Genomic DNA, 20,263 nt, shown 5'->3' with positions numbered 1-20,263 from the left:
GAGTTACTGGAGAGTCATGCGAGGTTAACCACTCAGACGCTCACCAGCCTGGGGTGGATAATGAATTTCAAGAAATCCTCTTTAGTTCCATCCAGGAGGATCTTGTTCCTAGGCCTTTGGCTAGACACGGAGTCTCTGAGAATCTTCCTACCGGAAGACAAGATCCAGGCTATTTTGCACCTAGTGCAGAGGATCTTACTTCCACAGAGGATCAGCCTCCATCTGTGCACTCAGCTGCTAGGGAAGATGGTGGCAGCCTTCCCAGCTCTGACGTGGGGACGTTTCCACTCAAGACCGTTTCAGTTGGATCTTCTCAGAAAGGGTGCGGGCTCGCACCTGAATCTGCACAAAAGAATCCACTTGTCGGCCGAGGCAAGACATTCACTACTGTGGTGGAGACACAGAAGGAATCTAATAGAGGGTCGTCGGTTTGCAGTCCAGGACTGGATTGTATTGACAACGGACGCAAGTCTACGCGGCTGGGGTGCCGTAGTGCTTCATCTCTGCCTCCAGGGCAGGTGGGACCCGCAGGAGAGTCGCTTGTCCATCAATGTGTTGGAGATCAGAGCCATCTACAATGCTCTGTTGGAGGCTCAGGAGTTCCTTCAGGGTCAACACATAAAGATAAGGTCGGACAATGCCACGGCAGTCGCCTATGTGAACAGGCAGGGCGGCACGAGGAGCAGCATGGCCATGAAGGAGGTAAAGAAGGTTCTTCAGTGGGCAGAACGATCAGGAGTAGTTCTGCTAGCAGTGTTCCTTCCAGGTCGGGAAAATCTAGAGGCCGACTTCCTCAGCAGGGAGGACCTTCACCCAGGCGAGTGGTCTCTCAACCCCGAGGTGTTTCGGGAACTCACCGACAGGTGGGGAGTTCCCGAGGTGGACCTGATGGCGTCTCGAAAGAACCACCAGCTACCAGCGTACGTGGCTCGTACAAGAGACCCTCAGGCCATAGCGGCAGACGCTCTGTCGACCCCGTGGGAGTTCAGCTTTGTCTACCTGTTCCCGCCACTTCCACTTCTGGGCCAGGTACTGAAGAGACTCAAGAGGGAGCCAGTGCAGGCTATTCTCATAGCACCCTGGTGGCCTCGCAGGACGTGGTTCTCAGACATCCAGATGTTACTGGCAGACGAGCCAGTTCAGTTGCCCCTCAGACCGGATCTGCTCCTTCAAGGACCCTTTTTTCATCAGAATCTGCCACAGCTACATTTGACGGCGTGGCTGTTGAGACCGAGGTCTTGCGGGAGAAGGGAATTCCAAGAGCTGTAATCCCTACGATGTTAAGGGCCCGGAAGCCCGCCTCAGCAGCGCATTATCACAGAATATGGCGCTCATATGCGGGTTGGTGCGAGTGTAAGGGCTGGCCATTCCGGGTATTCAAATTGTCCCGCCTTCTGTTGTTCTTACAGAGGGGGTTGGATGGGGGTCTGAGACTGGGTTCTCTCAAGGTCCAGGTTTCGGCCTTGTCTGTTCTCTTTCAGAGGAGATTGGCCCTCATTCCTGAGGTACAAACATTTTTTCAAGGGGTTCTCCGAGTTCAGCCTCCCTTCGTGCCTCCCACAGCTCCTTGGGATCTGGACTTGGTACTAGCCTTCTTGAGGTCTGAGACATTTGAGCCACTGAACAGGGTGGAACTGAAGTTCTTGTGCTGGAAAACAGTTCTTTTACTGGCCCTGGCCTCAGCTCGCAGGGTTTCAGAGCTGAGTGCTCTGTCATGCAAGCCCCCGTATCTAATTTTCCACGAGGACAGAGCAGAGCTGCGTACCCAGGCAGGGTTCCTTCCGAAGGTGGTATCCTCATACCACATAAACCAGCCTATCGTGGTTCCGGCTTTTCGAGGAGAATCACCGGAGCAATCCTCCTTGGACGTGGTCAGGGCGCTTCGGATTTACGTCAAGAGAACCAGGTCTATACGCAAATCGGATTCCTTATTTGTTCTCTATGACGCATTCCGCAGGGGGTGGCCTGCGTCAAAACAGACAATTGCACGATGGATCAAGTGGACGATCCGTAGTGCTTATCTTCATGCGGGACAGGTGCCTCCTGTCTCCGTAACAGCTCACTCTACCAGATCGGTGAGTACGTCGTGGGCCGCTGAGAGAGGGGCTTCTATCTCTCAGCTGTGCAGAGCGGCCACTTGGTCGTCTCAGAACACGTTTGTTAAGTTTTACCAGTTCGATACGTTTGCAGCTTCAGCTTCAATTTTTGGTCGTCTGGTCTTACAGAATCCCCAGCACTCTCCCTCCCGGGGCTTGGTCTTTGGAACCTCCCCGATGTGATTCCAGTGGTCCCTGCTGCATGTCAGAGAAAAGAGGATTTTGGTACTTACCGGTAAATCCATTTCTCTGAGATCAGCAGGGACCACTGGACACCCGCCCCGGCTGTTGGATTCTGCCTGTTGTGGTTGCTGTTGCAGCCCGGTCCGATACCTGCGTGTTGTATGTATGGTTGTGTTATGGTTTTGTTCTGTAACCCTTTCCTCTGGTGGGCCAATTTCCTCACTGGGGGATTGTGGGTCTTAGAGGGGAGGAGCCAGCATCCCCTAATTATTATTAAGAAGTGCCTAGCTCCCAGCATTCCCAGCTCTAATACCCGATGTGATTCCAGTGGTCCCTGCTGATCTCAGAGAAATGGATTTACCGGTAAGTACCAAAATCCTCTTATGTCTTCACTATAATTTCTTATAACTTTTATGCTTAAATTTTCTTTTGCTGCCACTGCCTGCTTCATCTCTTCCGTCACCTCCTCTCTTCTCTCAACCTCCACCGCCTGCTTTCTTTATCACATTCCCCTATCTATCTATCTATCTATCTATCTATTCATCCACTATCTACTTATTTATCCACTCTCTATCTCACTATATATATCTCACTCTACTACTATATCTTTTCACTATAATTTCTTATAACTTATATGCTTAAAAAAATTTCAAATAAATTAACATTTTTTTCTGCCACCGCCTGCTTCATCTCTTCCATCACCTCCTCTTCTCTCTACTGCCACGCCTGCATTTTTCATCCCATTCTGTCACCTCCTCTATTTACTGCCACCGCCTGCTTCCTGCGTCTAATTCCCCATCCTCGCCTCTCCTTTCTATGCTGCCACCGCCTATATTCTGCGTCTCATTCCGTCGCCTCCTCTCTTTTTCTGTAACGTCCTGCTTTCTTCATCCCATTCCTCTCCTTTCTTTGCCACCACCACCACCTGCTTTCTGCCTCCTTCTGCATCCTATTCCCAAACTGCTCTTACCAGCGTCACCATCAAATACAAAGGCCTTATACTACTTGACCTGTGTGTAGCCTTTGCCACTGTAGATGACACTCATTTAAATGCTGCCACTGCCTGTAGTCTGCGTACCATTCCCCTTCACCTAGTGTCTCTGCTGCCACCGCCTGCTTTCTTCATTCCATTCCATCACCTCCTCTCCTCTCTGTGCTGTCACTGCCTGCTTCCTGTGTCCCATTCCCTGTCACCTACTGTCTCTGCTGCCACCACCTGCTTTCTGCATCCTATTCCATATGTCTTCCTCTATGCTTTCTGCTGCTGCCCCCTACTTTCTGCATCCAGTTTCCCATGACCTTCTCTCTCTGCCACTTCTGCCCCTTTCTAGCCATGTTTTGTGTTGTTGTTTTTTTTCATAATACAACATCACAAAAATATTGAAATTAAGAAAAAAAAAATTCTGGCCTCCATCCGTTTCCCCCTCTAGCCAGACCATCACACGCCTTTATTGTGTTGTTGTATCATATAAAAAATAAACTGACACAAAAATATGAAACCTGCTGCCACCGCCTGCTTCATCCCTGTCCCCATCACCTCCTCTCTTCTCTCTGCTGCTACAGCCTGCTCTCTACATCCCATTTAGTCACCTACTCTCCTTTTTACTGCCACTGCCTGCTTCCTGCGTCCCACTCCCCTTCACCTACTGTCTGTTGCCACCACCTGCTTTCTTCATCCCATTCTGTCAGCTCTCTACTGCCACCACCTGTTTCCTACATTCTATTCCCCTTCACCTACTGTCTCTGCTGCCACCGTTTGTTTTCTGTGTCCCATTCACTGTCACCTCCCCTCTTTGCTGCCACCATCTGCTTCCTCTGTCCCATCCCCTGCCACCTACTGTTCCTTCTGCCACCTCCTTCTTCTGTCAACCTCCACCTCCTGCTTTCTTTATCGCATTCCCCTATCTATCTGTGTACTCTACCTACACACTATCTATCTATCTACTCACTGTCTATCTATCTATTCATCCATCCACTATCTATTTATCCACTCTCTATCTCACTATATATCTTACACTTATATGTCTTCACTATAATTTCTTATAATTTATATGCTTAACATTTTTTTTGCTGCCACCGCCTACTTCATCTCTTCCGTCACCTCCTCTCTTCTCTTAACCTCCACTGCCTGCTTTCTTTATTGCATTCCCCTATCTATCTATTCATCCACTATATATTTATTTATTCACTCTATATCTCAGTATATATCTCACTCTACTTATCTTTTCACTATAATTTCTTATAACTTATATGCTTAAAATGTTTTTTGCTGCCACCGCCTGCTTCATCTCTTCCGTCACCTCCTCTCTTCTCTCAACCTCCACCACCTGCTTTCTTTATCGCATTCCCCTATCTATCTATTCATCCACTATCTATTTATTTATTCACTCTATATAGCACTATATATCTCACTCTACTATATCTTTGCACTATAATTTCTTATATCTTATATACGTAAAAAAATTTTTTTGCTGCAACCGCCTGCTTCATCTTTTCCGTCACCTCCTCTCTTCTCTCAACCTCCACCACCTGCTTTCTTTATTGCATTCCCCTATCAATCTATTTATCCACTGTATATTTATTTTTTCACTTTATATCTCACTATATATCTCACTCTACTATATCTTTTCACTATAATTTCTTATAATTTATATGCTTAAAAATGTTTTGCTGCCACCGCCTGCTTCATCTCTTCCGTCACCTCCTCTCTTCTCTCAACCTCCACCGCCAGTTTCCTTTATTGCATTCCCCTATCTATCTATTCATTTACTGTATATTTATTTATTCACTCTATATCTCACTCTACTATATATTTTCACTATAATTTCTTATAACTTATATGCTTAAAATGTTTTTTTGCTGCCACCGCCTGCTTCATCTCTTCCGTCACCTCCTCTCTTCTCTCAACATCCACCGCCTGCTTTCTTTATCGCATTCCTTTATCTATCTATTCATCCACTATCTATTTATTTATTCACTCTATATCTCACTCTACTATATATTTTCACTATAAGTTCTTATAACTTATATGCTTAAAATGTTTTTTGCTGCCACCGCCTGCTTCATCTCTTCCGTCACCTCCTCTCTTCTCTCAACCTCCACCGCCTGCTTTCTTTATTACATTCCCCTATCAATCTATTTATTCACTGTATATTTATTTTTTCACTTTATATCTCACTATATATCTCACTCTACTATATATTTTCACTTTAATTTCTTATAACTTATATGCTTAAAATGTTTTTTTTTTGCTGCCACCGCCTGCTTCATCTCTTCCGTCACCTCCTCTCTTCTCTCAACCTCCACCGCCTGCTTTCTTTATCGCATTGCCCTATCTATTTATCCACTATATATTTATTTATTCACTCTATATATCACTATATATCTCACACTACTTTATCTTTTCACTATAATTTCTTATAACTTATATACTTAAAAAAATGTTTTGCTGCCACCGCCTGCTTCATCTCTTCCGTCACCTCCTCTCTTCTCTCAACCTCCACCGCCTGCTTTCTTTATCGCATTCCCCTATCTATCTATTCATCCACTATCTATTTATTTATTCACTCTATATCTCACTATATATCTCACACTACTATATCTTTTCACTATAATTTCTTATAACTTATATGCTTAAATTTTTTTTTGCTGCCACCGCCTGCTTCATCTCTTCCGTCACTTGCTCTCTTCTCTCAACCTCCACCGCCTGCTTTCTTTATCTCATTCCCCTATCTATCTATTCATCCACTATCTATTTATTTATTCACTCTATATCTCACTATATATCTCACTCTACTGTATCTTTTCACTATAATTTCTTATAATTTATATGCTTAAAATTTTTTTCAAATGTAAATTTCAACTTTTTTCTGCCACCGCCTGCTTCATCTCTTCCGTCACCTCCTCTCTTCTCTCTACTGCCACCGCCTGCATTTTTCATCCCATTCTGTCACCTCTTCTCCTCTATTTACTGCCACCGCCTGCTTAATGCGTCTCATTCCCCATCCTCTCCTCTCCTTTCTATGCTGCCACCGCCTATATTCTGCGTCTCATTCCCTGTCACCTCCTCTCTTTGCTGCCACTGCCTGCTTTCTTCATCCCATTCCTCTCCTCTACTTTCTCCACCACCTTTCTGCCTCCTGCATCCTATTCCCAAAATGCTCTTACCAGCGTCACCACCAAATACAAAGGTCTTATACTACCTGACCGGTGTGTAGCCTTTGCCACTGTAGATCACACTCCTTCATATCTTACCTGTTGACATCCATCCTCTTACCTTCTGTATTTCAGCTGATGTTCTATATGATAACAAAAGTACATTGTACCTATTACACCATGTGCAATCTGGTCACATTTCTAACAAGATACAATATAGAATAATATAAATCTTTGTTTCCATGATGAAATCTATAGACACTTGGATAATTTACTAGAATGTAACATTACGGGACTGCAGAGCATAAGCTGCTTTGTGACGCTTCTGTTTGCACTAATGCGCTCATCTGTAGAGTAAGCACCTGGACCTGCACATCAGGGGTTCTATGGGGAGGGGCCACATCTTAATGGGAAATGGTGGATGGGACACAGTGTTTGTAAGTAATTGTTGGCTGGCTGCATGTACAGGATATAATATGTAAATGAGACTGAAGGGGAACAGACTGAGTATCTTTAGTTACAGAGAGGTCGCAAAATCTCTTCCCTGCTTACGGATCTTTCTTTTACAGGTTCTCAGTAAAGACCTTATTCTGGTCCCATGACATGAATTTCACAGCGTTGTGTGTGGACCAAACTTCGTCCGCAGTGCCTGCCGTGCTCCCCCCCCCCACACACACACTGCACGCCGCGATCCCCGGTACGGCTACGAATGGATGATATGCATAATAATCCGTTCGCAGCCGGGGAGAAATCACTCGATGATCGGCAACCATCGAATGATTTCTCCAGCGCTCGTAGATCAGAGACACCTGTATGGAGGTACCATTGGAATGCCCAGCGTGTTAGTTGGGGTGGTGCTTATCCATTCACTAGGGAGCGAGTGTACACTGCATAGAGATCAGGTCTGAATCAGGCCCAGGGTGATCATAATGAATAGCAGGTAGGAAATAAATATGTGGTACACAAAAGTGGCAAGTTGCTCAAATGAACTTATTGGTCCATTGCAAGTGCTTGCAAGGGAGGGGCTAGTTCAGGCAAGGGAGGGGCTAGTTCAGGCAAGGGAGTGGCTAGTTCAGGCAACAGAGGGGCTAAACAAGGCAAGAGAATCACAGAATTCCCCCACCCTACAGGATAGTAGTAATGCAGATAACTCTGTCTATTTCTCCTTCGCTCCATAGGGATATATGTACACTGAGTTCTCTGCATTACTACTATCATACATGTATTCCAATGCACTGATTAATCCTTTTGCTGTACGTACCATCTATGTATATTACATGCCGCATTCATAATGTAGTGCTGGAATAAATTCACCAGCAAATGTAGGGGCATTTTCTAGTGAGATCACTTAGAGAATGACCTGAAATCTCCCCGGGTGTACGCCCCATTCTGAACATGTATTATTGGTTTGTATAATACTGCTATACCCAGATCTAGCTCCATTTTACTTTCTTTATCATGCCCCCATTTAAAGTTGAAGTCTTCAATCAAACATGGTTAAAAATAATAAGAAAAATGAAGATATAATGTACTTACATGCAGAACCTGGCATGGTCGCATCCAGCAGTGCCTCTGCCTCACTAGATGTACTTAGACCAGGTGGATTTGGGAAGCTTCTCCAGCTGGAGGTAATTGACGAGAAACCCGTAAAATTTGCCTGCTCCGCCGCTGTAATTGGTGGGTAATTGGCCTCTTCTGCCTCCATTAGTTCTAGATGGTTATTACTGGAGGCAGAGGGTGGAAAGAATGCCTACAGAAATAAGAAGTAACAGTGTATATCAGTGATTATTACATCTACCATAGGACTGTGTAAGATAGACATTTAGCAACTTCTTTATGTAAAGGTTATACAAAAAATGGTGTCTGTATGTGGCGCTGCAGTCACTTCTTAGCAAGATGATAAGTTTCTATCACCCAGAGAAGGAATCAATCCTCAACTCTTCCGTCCAGTCGTATAATTGAAATATAGGACTGACCTGGGGAAAATTCCCTATGTGCACGTAGCAGTTTCTTTAAATTTCACACGACTTCTGCATACACAATTTTTCAGCCAGAATCCCACCAAACAGGAAACCCTTTGAATAACGCACTCACCAGGATTAAGTGCCCTATGTGCACTGAAAGGTTTCTTTGTAAACGACCCTCTTCCTTGCAGGACACACAGGGGGACAGCTGACTTCCAGAATAGTAGTTAAAAATCCAAATTTATTCCAAAAAACAATATAGATAAAAAGCAGGTTAAAAGTGGGAAGGAAATCCCTGGGTAAGTGGTGGTCTGGGTACCTTCCAATCCGGATAGAAGGCCACCCAGTTGCTGAAGATCACACACAGCACCTACCAACAAACCCTTGGGATATTTACCTTTCTCCTCCAACCACCAACGCGTTTCGGGCTCTTTTGAATAAGCCCTTTTTCAAGGTGTGGAGGACATAACCACCCAGCCGGTATTTATACCGGTTACAGATAACACATGTACAAGGACATTGCCAAAACATGGAAAAACACTAAAATCCATTACATATAAAAGCGTTTTAACAATCCAATAAATACATATTGAGTGCATATACATCAATACATTTTATGCATCCAGCAGAGACACAAACAAAAAAAACAGGCTTAACGGCTCCAAAAGGTTAATATGAGGCATACCAATTTCATAAGTCCATTTGCGGTTTTACCGCTAGCCAGAACAAGCGAAGCTGGCACTCGTTAGTATCCCCGTTGTTTACCCGCGCTTCCGGGTGTGTGGAACGCAAGACGCGTCATGTTGCGTCACTTCAGGTGACGTATGGACCGCATCACGCTACTAGATGGTGTTTCCTGGTTGTTGACACGCATCTCACGCTGGGGGCGGGTTGTTTAACCCTGTGGAACGCACAGGGCTTTCAGAAACGGAGATTGGAGCCTCTTTTGCCGTTACTTAGTTCACTGCATACTGAGTTCTCGTCATGAAATAAGCATGATGTAGGACGTACAGACAAACAAATAAAAAGAAAGTTTTAGTTACAGTGTCCACTGCATCTGAGTTTCTACAAAGATGTTTTTGATTTGCACAAAAATACTTTTAGATAAAAATAATTGCAATTACTAAAAAGTTTGGTATAAAAAACACCATAAAAAGTGAATATATAAAAAATGCTGAATATATATAGAGAAAACACATCTAATCGGAGGCATTGGGAATAATAAATAAATGTGGTGAAAAAACTAACAATGATCACAAAAAACACTTCAATTCAAATCCCACATTTAAACCCTCTGGTTCTATGGTTTTTAAATCGTATATGGTACGCATTTCCTCCTGTGACAGTTTTTTGTCCCTGTCATTTACCCTCCAATGGTCTGACACAAGTTTAATGCCACAGAAGTTAACCAGATGTTTTATATCTCCTCCATGTACCCGCTTGAAGTGTAGGGACACATTGTGGGACTCCACACCCTTGGCAATATTCCGAACATGTTCGGCCCATCTTATTTTTAGTTGCCGGGTGGTTTTCCCTATATATGCCTTATTGCAAGAGCACTCCAAAAGGTAAACGCAGTACTTGGTGTTACATGTAATGAAGTCAACAATATCGTGCATTTTGTTGGTATGTGGTGCTCGATATTGTTGCACTGCCTTAATGGTACCTTTACATGCACGACACATGCTGCATGTACCACAGCGAAAAAAACCTTTGGTCTTAATATAATTAAGTGGAGTCGGAGTATTAATCGCGCTCCTTACCAATTTATTCTTAAGGTTCTGTGCCTTGCGGTAAATGAAGGTGGGTTTCTCTTTAACCACTTTATTGAGAATGGGGTCATTTCTCAAAATCCCCCAATGCCTCCTGAAAATTTGTTCGATTTGCTTAGACTGACTGGTGAATTTGGTTATAAAACACACTCCCAAATCCTTCTGTTTTTTAGGGTGAGCCACAAATGTAGGATCATCTCTTTGCAAAATTGCATCTGAACCTTTAATCATGGCCTCTTCAACCATATCAGAGCGGTAACCCTTTTGTTTAAACTGATGGCTTAATTTAGTTGCATGTACCTGGTAAATGTCCAAGTCGGTACAGTTTCTGCTGATACGGTTGAATTGGCCATTCGGGATGCTTCGCAACCAATTACAATGATGATTGCTACTAAAATCTATGTAGGAGTTACTGTCAGTAGGCTTTTCGTAATTCCTTGTTTTCAAGCAACCCTTATCAACATAGATCAAAAGGTCCAAAAAACTTAGCTCTTTCTGACTCACTTGAAATGACAATATGATGTTGAGCTGATTGCTGTTGAGGTCATTACAAAAATCATTAAGGGACGTGGGGTCGCCCTTCCACACAAATAAAATGTCATCTATGTAACGACGATAGGTGACCAGGCTGGCGTCCAGGTGGGGCTTACTCCAGATGTTAACTTCCTCCCACCATGCCATAAATAAATTGGCATAACTGGGCGCCAGCCTGGTCCCCATCGCCGTCCCCCTGAGTTGCAGGAAAAACTGACCATCGAACCAAAAGTAATTATTCTTTAAAATCAGGGATATGCCCTCCAATATAAAACTCTTAAGGTCCGCAGGTGTGTCCTCTTTATCCAAAAAGAAACCAACAGCCTGAAGGCCCAAATCGTGATCGATTATGGTGTAGAGCGAGGTGACATCGGAAGTCACCAATGTACACCCCGACTCCCACCTCACCTCCTTCAGTAATTGTATGGTGCTAATGGTATCTTTAAGGTAAGATTTTGTTTTCAGCACCATTGGCTGTAGTAGGGAGTCGATATAGTGAGACAGGTTGGACAAAGCAGAATTAGTTCCTGCCACTATAGGTCGGCCTGGTGGCTTAGTAGCCGACTTGTGTATCTTAGGGAGCACATACACCACCGGTATAGATGGTTTTTCGATGTGTATGTACTCCCCCACACTTTTTGTGATGGTACCTTTAGATGTGTAAAGGGCAAGGAAAACAGACAGTTTTTCTTGGATCTTGTCCGTAGGGTTACCCCTTAGTTTCTTATATGTGACACTGTCTGTTAACTGTCTCACAATTTCGGCATTATAATCGTCAGCCGACAAGATGACAATACTGCCCCCCTTGTCGGCTGGCTTTATGACAATTTCCTTATTTTCCTGCAAAGATTTAATGGCCATCATCATTGTAATTGGTTGCGAAGCATCCCGAATGGCCAATTCAACCGTATCAGCAGAAACTGTACCGACTTGGACATTTACCAGGTACATGCAACTAAATTAAGCCATCAGTTTAAACAAAAGGGTTACCGCTCTGATATGGTTGAAGAGGCCATGATTAAAGGTTCAGATGCAATTTTGCAAAGAGATGATCCTACATTTGTGGCTCACCCTAAAAAACAGAAGGATTTGGGAGTGTGTTTTATAACCAAATTCACCAGTCAGTCTAAGCAAATCGAACAAATTTTCAGGAGGCATTGGGGGATTTTGAGAAATGACCCCATTCTCAATAAAGTGGTTAAAGAGAAACCCACCTTCATTTACCGCAAGGCACAGAACCTTAAGAATAAATTGGTAAGGAGCGCGATTAATACTCCGACTCCACTTAATTATATTAAGACCAAAGGTTTTTTTCGCTGTGGTACATGCAGCATGTGTCGTGCATGTAAAGGTACCATTAAGGCAGTGCAACAATATCGAGCACCACATACCAACAAAATGCACGATATTGTTGACTTCATTACATGTAACACCAAGTACTGCGTTTACCTTTTGGAGTGCTCTTGCAATAAGGCATATATAGGGAAAACCACCCGGCAACTAAAAATAAGATGGGCCGAACATGTTCGGAATATTGCCAAGGGTGTGGAGTCCCACAATGTGTCCCTACACTTCAAGCGGGTACATGGAGGAGATATAAAACATCTGGTTAACTTCTGTGGCATTAAACTTGTGTCAGACCATTGGAGGGTAAATGACAGGGACAAAAAACTGTCACAGGAGGAAATGCGTACCATATACGATTTAAAAACCATAGAACCAGAGGGTTTAAATGTGGGATTTGAATTGAAGTGTTTTTTGTGATCATTGTTAGTTTTTTCACCACATTTATTTATTATTCCCAATGCCTCCGATTAGATGTGTTTTCTCTATATATATTCAGCATTTTTTATATATTCACTTTTTATGGTGTTTTTTATACCAAACTTTTTAGTAATTGCAATTATTTTTATCTAAAAGTATTTTTGTGCAAATCAAAAACATCTTTGTAGAAACTCAGATGCAGTGGACACTGTAACTAAAACTTTCTTTTTATTTGTTTGTCTGTACGTCCTACATCATGCTTATTTCATGACGAGAACTCAGTATGCAGTGAACTAAGTAACGGCAAAAGAGGCTCCAATCTCCGTTTCTGAAAGCCCTGTGCGTTCCACAGGGTTAAACAACCCGCCCCCAGCGTGAGATGCGTGTCAACAACCAGGAAACACCATCTAGTAGCGTGATGCGGTCCATACGTCACCTGAAGTGACGCAACATGACGCGTCTTGCGTTCCACACACCCGGAAGCGCGGGTAAACAACGGGGATACTAACGAGTGCCAGCTTCGCTTGTTCTGGCTAGCGGTAAAACCGCAAATGGACTTATGAAATTGGTATGCCTCATATTAACCTTTTGGAGCCGTTAAGCCTGTTTTTTTTGTTTGTGTCTCTGCTGGATGCATAAAATGTATTGATGTATATGCACTCAATATGTATTTATTGGATTGTTAAAACGCTTTTATATGTAATGGATTTTAGTGTTTTTCCATGTTTTGGCAATGTCCTTGTACATGTGTTATCTGTAACCGGTATAAATACCGGCTGGGTGGTTATGTCCTCCACACCTTGAAAAAGGGCTTATTCAAAAGAGCCCGAAACGCGTTGGTGGTTGGAGGAGAAAGGTAAATATCCCAAGGGTTTGTTGGTAGGTGCTGTGTGTGATCTTCAGCAACTGGGTGGCCTTCTATCCGGATTGGAAGGTACCCAGACCACCACTTACCCAGGGATTTCCTTCCCACTTTTAACCTGCTTTTTATCTATATTGTTTTTTGGAATAAATTTGGATTTTTAACTACTATTCTGGAAGTCAGCTGTCCCCCTGTGTGTCCTGCAAGGAAGAGGGTCGTTTACAAAGAAACCTTTCAGTGCACATAGGGCACTTAATCCTGGTGAGTGCGTTATTCAAAGGGTTTCCTGTTTGGTGGGATTCTGGCTGAAAAATTGTGTATGCAGAAGTCGTGTGAAATTTAAAGAAACTGCTACGTGCACATAGGGAATTTTCCCCAGGTCAGTCCTATATTTCAATTATACGACTGGACGGAAGAGTTGAGGATTGATTCCTTCTCTGGGTGATAGAAACTTATCATCTTGCTAAGAAGTGACTGCAGCGCCACATACAGACACCATTTTTTGTATATTGTGTATGGTTGGAGATTCAGGAATCTCTAGGTGTTTTGTTGGGCAGCAGCAGTTTAGGCGCTGTCATTATTTTCTTTCTGTATCCATTTATGTAAAGGTTATTTATAGTAGTTTATATTATAGACCCTAAGAAAATGCCTATATATAAAGCTAAAGGCAGTGGCATAAGTGTTGCATAAATGTATAAAGGTGTCGCTCAGACCATATATATATATATATATATATATATATAATAACGATTTTCAAAAAAATGAAAACAGGAGGCGGCACTCAAAGAAAACGTGGGTAAATTGTATTAAAGCATAAAAGTGCAAAACTGGTCAGTATACATGGTCAACAGTTTCGGAGCTGACGCCCCTTCCTCAAGACCACTGACACATCAACTGAATCAAACAAAACATAATGGTGAAGTGCAGAAAACGAAAAGCAGAATGCTGTAACAAATTGCATTTAAATAGTGTAGCACTTACGTGATACCAGGGCATTGCAGGACGCCAGAAGCAGCTTCCTGCTGTGTGTGTAATCACCTGACCTCTGACATCAGTCAGTTGTCCTGGCAACAGGATGAGCGTCCGTGCCTGTGTCTGGACGGAGAGAGCAATAAATCAAAGTTGTGTTAAGAGCGCTCTGTCCCTGTGTAGGGAGACGCATGTAAACATAAGTGGTGAAGCATGTTAGGTGCCTGTGCCGTGTTGAAGATATAAAGATTTAAAATGGATTAAAAAACGTGGAGCTCGAATAGAGACAAGCAGAGGATGTATTCTAATATATTTAAACCGCTGGTGTCACGCATGTGTGTCTAATAAGATTAGCACATATACATATTAGGAAGTGTATAAGACAATTCAATGTATCATATATTAACTCATTACATTACATCAAATATTTAAAGAAGACATATATAGTATGTGATACGCGGGCATCCTGCATTCTTGTCAGGTTCTGCTAGATTTGAAACTTGCAACACAATGTTGTATTGTTGTGGGAAATACTGTCCCACTGCATAATCTAGTTTTACTTTACCACAGAAAGGGAACCAATGAATGATAATTTAATACCCCGTTACTATACTGCTACCTGGAGGGCTGTTAGGGAAAACATTTTTACAGGAAGATATTTAAAGATGTTTTTTCATTGAGTCCGCGGGGGGCCATTGAGTCCAAAAGATGGATCCAATGGGTCTCCCGCTGGAGGAGCTTTCTCAGTCGATCGCCCCCCCGGATTGGCATGGGTACATGTTCTATAATGAGATGTCTAAGCTGGGACAGAGAATGATTGTGTGCCCGGAAGTGTCTGGCGACTGGCTGGTCTATATCTTTGCCCGCTAGGCAATTTTTGATGGCCGAGCGGTGTGTCGCAGCCCTTTCGCGGAAAGGCCGACTGGTTTGGCCTACATACAAAAGACGACATGGACACTGGATAATGTAAACGACAAATGGTGTGGTGCAGGTCACCACCTGGTTGATCTTGTACTTATGGCCAGATGTGGGATGTTGGAAATACGTACCAGTGTCCATGTGTCGACAAGTTGTACAGGTGGGGCATTGGTAGCAGCCGGGGGCTTTAATTTGTGTGCCAATGGGTACCATGGGAATCAGATTCGTTTTAACAACATAATCTCTGATGTTGCGACCCCTTTTAAAGCTAGACATAAGAGATGTCCGGGAGAAACATGGAAGGTCTCGATCACTAGTGACCAGTGGCCAGGTGGCATTGAGAACCCTCGGTAGGGCTGCACTGGTGGATGAAAATGTAGTTACAAAAGGGATCTTTTTAGTATCTACCTTACTTTTGCTGGCTAAGAGTTTTGTGCGAGGTATTGCAAGAACTTCAGTTTTCTGCTTCTTGAGGAGTCTATAATCATAGCCCCGTTCTAAAAACCTATGCACTACAACATCTAAAGCCTGATCCAGAGCTTCATGATTGCTGGTGATGCGGGCAATGCGTAGCATCTGTGACCTAGGGAGGCCCTTCTTCAAGCTGGGGGCATGGTGACTGCCATGGTGAAGAAGGGTGTTCCGGTCGGTTGGTTTTGTAAAAACCGTGGTACTTATCGTACCTTTGTCGAGATGGATGGTCACATCCAAATAGTTGATAAAGACAGAGCTGCATTGCATAGTTAGCTTAATGGGGTTGTCCAGTGCATTGATTTTGCTTATAAGATTATTTAACTCATCCGCACTGCCACCCCACACCATTAGGAGATCGTCTATGTAGCGAGAGTAAAAAATAATGTGTTTGGAGATATTGACATCTGAAAAGAAAAAATTGAATTCCTGGAAAAACATGTATACATTGGCTAGCGATGGGGCCACATTGGACCCCATCGCACACCCAGTACGCTGTAAATAAAAATTGCCATTATGTAAGAAATAATTTTTGGTCAAAATGAACTCCAAAAGATTCAAAAACAAAGGAATATCCAGACGGTCAAAATTATTAGAAAAAAGAAACTCTCGCATAGTAGACAGTCCCCCGGAGTGTGGGATGACAGTGTACAGACTAGAAACGTCCATGGTACTCAATATGGCAGTGTCCGGGATGTCTTGTAACTGTTGGAGTTTGATGAGTAGCTGTGTGGTATCCTTCAGAAAGTATGGTTGTGACATGACTAGGGGCTGGATTAGAGTGTCCAGGAACTGGGAAATGGGTTGGCAGAGGGAGTTGCGAGCTGAGATGATGGGGCGGACCGGAGGGTTATTGCTGTCTTTGTGAATTTTGGGAATGGAATACATTACTGGGATAATTGGATGATCAGTGGAGAGGGATTTCCAAACTTTATTGCTAATATGTCCATCCTGTAGAGCTTGTTTTAATATGATGTCCAGTTCTTTTTTGAAAATGGCTGTAGGGTCACCGGGCAACAATTTGTATGTCTCTGTATCAGACAAATGGGCATCGAGGTTTTGAATGTACTGAGCACGGTCCTGAACAACGATGCCCCCACCTTTGTCCGCTGGCCTCACTATTATATCCTGTCTTTGAGACAGTGACATGAGGGCTTGATGTTCTCCCTTAGAGAGGTTTTGATGTCGATGCGGTTGTACTCTGTTTAATTGGGTGATGGAATTATCCAATAACCGGGAGAAGGTGCGGAGCGAAGAGTTTTGTGAAGGTGGGTCAAAGGTTGATGAGCTGTGTTGTTTTAGGAAATCCTGGTGCTGGTCTGTATTGATCTGTGGGGTTTGATGCTGAAAAAATTCTTTCACACGCAGGTTGCGGTTAAAGCGATGGAGATCAATCTTCCAATCGATATCCTTGTGTCTGTTCGTAGGAACGAAGGATAAGCCCTTAGACAGGACATCAAAAATTGCCTAGCGGGCAAAGATATAGACCAGCCAGTCGCCAGACACTTCCGGGCACACAATCATTCTCTGTCCCAGCTTAGACATCTCATTATAGAACATGTACCCATGCCAATCCGGGGGGGCGATCGACTGAGAAAGCTCCTCCAGCGGGAGACCCATTGGATCCATCTTTTGGACTCAATGGCCCCCCGCGGACTCAATGAAAAAACATCTTTAAATATCTTCCTGTAAAAATGTTTTCCCTAACAGCCCTCCAGGTAGCAGTATAGTAACGGGGTATTAAATTATCATTCATTGGTTCCCTTTCTGTGGTAAAGTAAAACTAGATTATGCAGTGGGACAGTATTTCCCACAACAATACAACATTGTGTTGCAAGTTTCAAATCTAGCAGAACCTGACAAGAATGCAGGATGCCCGCGTATCACATACTATATATGTCTTCTTTAAATATTTGATGTAATGTAATGAGTTAATATATGATACATTGAATTGTCTTATACACTTCCTAATATGTATATGTGCTAATCTTATTAGACACACATGCGTGACACCAGCGGTTTAAATATATTAGAATACATCCTCTGCTTGTCTCTATTCGAGCTCCACGTTTTTTAATCCATTTTAAATCTTTATATCTTCAACACGGCACAGGCACCTAACATGCTTCACCACTTATGTTTACATGCGTCTCCCTACACAGGGACAGAGCGCTCTTAACACAACTTTGATTTATTGCTCTCTCCGTCCAGACACAGGCACGGACGCTCATCCTGTTGCCAGGACAACTGACTGATGTCAGAGGTCAGGTGATTACACACACAGCAGGAAGCTGCTTCTGGCGTCCTGCAATGCCCTGGTATCACGTAAGTGCTACACTATTTAAATGCAATTTGTTACAGCATTCTGCTTTTCGTTTTCTGCACTTCACCATTATGTTTTGTTTGATTCAGTTGATGTGTCAGTGGTCTTGAGGAAGGGGCGTCAGCTCCGAAACTGTTGACCATGTATACTGACCAGTTTTGCACTTTTATGCTTTAATACAATTTACCCACGTTTTCTTTGAGTGCCGCCTCCTGTTTTCATTTTTTTGAAAATCGTTATTATATACTTCTGATGTGGAAGGCACCTCACCTGTTGACCTATTGGATATACTAAGTGCCGGTCCTCTCGACCTCTATATATATATATATATATATATATATGCACAGCATTACAGTAGATGTGAGTTCGCTATGGTGCAATTACAGGTGTTCGTCTACTCTGTGCTATCAAGAGACATCTATATACTCTAGAAGTGCAGAGAGGAAAATGACATTCCAGAAGCTCACTATGGAAAGTGTAACCTGTGCTCTATAGTCCACTTTGTCTCCTTGTCAGCTTATTATGAGGCGCAGGATTATCAATTATATTAGAAAAATGTCAGAAGATGTAACGGAGCTCACATCTGGGGCAATAAGAAAGTATTGGTAACATAGTAATTATGTCCTTTCTACTTGTGTGTTCCCTGCTAGAAAGAAAACTAAAAATGTGTCTTTGTCAGTGATTTTTATGTAATCCTGAGCACAAGAATAACTGTGTTAGGGAACTTTACACTGTTAAGGCCCCCGTACGCTACGCGATTTGGGCCAGAGGATCCAGCAGATTGTCTGTGACATCCGATCGGATCCGATGCGCAGTCCCGTACGCATCGGATCAGAGCTCGGACGGGCTGCACATAAAATACATCTTATGTGCAGCAGTCAGCAGGACATCCTGGGTGTGATGAGCAGGGTGCGGCAGGTGGCGAGGAGAATTGAAAAATCCTATTCAAAAGACTGGGTGGCCACTGTTTGGCTGAGAGATCTCTTTCAGCCAATCAGCAGCCACCTGATCTTTTGAATAGGATTTTTCAATTCATACACCCCCTGCCTGCAGCTCTCCGAGATTATGTGTGATAAATCGCATGTAATTCATGTGTAAGAAAAGGCCCATCATGTGCCAAATCTTATTGAGCTCTCTCATGTAGGGTTAGGATTAAGGTCAGGGTTAGTCTGCAGAAGAGGACAGTTAGGGTTAGGCACTAGGGGGCAGTTAGGATTCAGGTCAGGGTCAGGCTGCAGAAGGGGAGAGTTAGGCTTAGACACTGGGGTGGATAGTTAGGGTTAGGCATTAGGGGGTGGAGTAGGGCTAAAATGACTAAAACTTGACAATTTGTCAGTTAAACGTTTCACCCTGTCTATCCTAGACACTGTCTAATTAGTGACCCTGTCAGCCTATTGCATGCTGACATAATGGCTGTCTATATAGACAGAGCCGATCCCTTAATCCACACCCCATGTATGTGTTTGACACTTATACATTATCTGCTGACCAGCAATGAGTAGCTCATGGAAGTTCTGTTTTATACTTACAGGGAAGTATGGGGGCTCCATCCCAAGGGATTCCATGGCGACCCAATCAATGTGCTGGAAGAAGGGGTGGTGGCGGATGCTGTCATTAACTCCTGGTTCTTGGCCCAGATGGTTATTGACAAGCTGAAAAAGGTATTTGGATGTAATTATACAGCACAGTTCCTCAATACAATCATTGTACAAACATTTCTGCTGCCGGCACAGAAGAATATAAAGGGATTTCTCCATGGCCACAGTATGTTACTACTGACATTCTATCTGGGATCTGTTGTGTGTCTCACATTACATTCCCCATTCCCCATTTCCTGTCATATGTGTCCTAAAGGTCCATACACACTGGGCGATTATGCCCAGTGTGTGTGTGCACAGCGATGATCGCTACCATCGCTGAGGGGGAAAGCTTCTCAGTGCATACTCACTGGGCGGCTTTCCCCCTGCCCGGCGGGGGAGGACGGCTTTGCATAGTGCAGAGCTATGCAATGCCGTCCTCAAAGCCACTCATCTGCTTGTAATAGCAGCAGATGAACGGCTTTCCTGGCGATGATGCGGGAGCGTGCAGCAGCGCTCATGGCCGGGGCACACACTGGGCGGCTTTGAGCTGAAAGCCGCTCAAACCTGCTGTTTTGAGCGACTTTCAGCTTAAAGTCGCCCAGTGTCTATGGGCCTTAATACTGATGTGTCTGTGTAACAATGGCTGCTCAGGTCTTGCTTGGCAATTGTATA

General features: G+C 43.6%; 1 long non-coding RNA gene across 1 annotated transcript in view; it reads left to right on the top strand.

Annotated features, from left to right (window-relative positions):
• LOC146026563 (uncharacterized) overlaps positions 1–19,667 on the top strand; it is a 38,678-nt gene extending 19,011 nt beyond the window's left edge. Inside the window, exons 2-3 of the long non-coding RNA XR_014454486.1 lie at positions 7,977–8,062; positions 19,543–19,667. This is a non-coding gene — a long non-coding RNA (uncharacterized LOC146026563). The remainder of the gene's footprint in view (positions 1–7,976; positions 8,063–19,542) is intronic.
• The last annotated feature ends 596 nt before the right edge of the window (positions 19,668–20,263 follow it).

The sequence above is a fragment of the Crinia signifera genome, chromosome 8 (assembly GCF_055691185.1).
Source record: "Crinia signifera chromosome 8, ASM5569118v1, whole genome shotgun sequence".
NCBI classification, from domain to species: Eukaryota; Metazoa; Chordata; class Amphibia; order Anura; family Myobatrachidae; genus Crinia; species Crinia signifera.
Note: the sequence above shows the minus strand (reverse complement) of the source record. Positions and strands in the feature narration are given on the sequence as shown.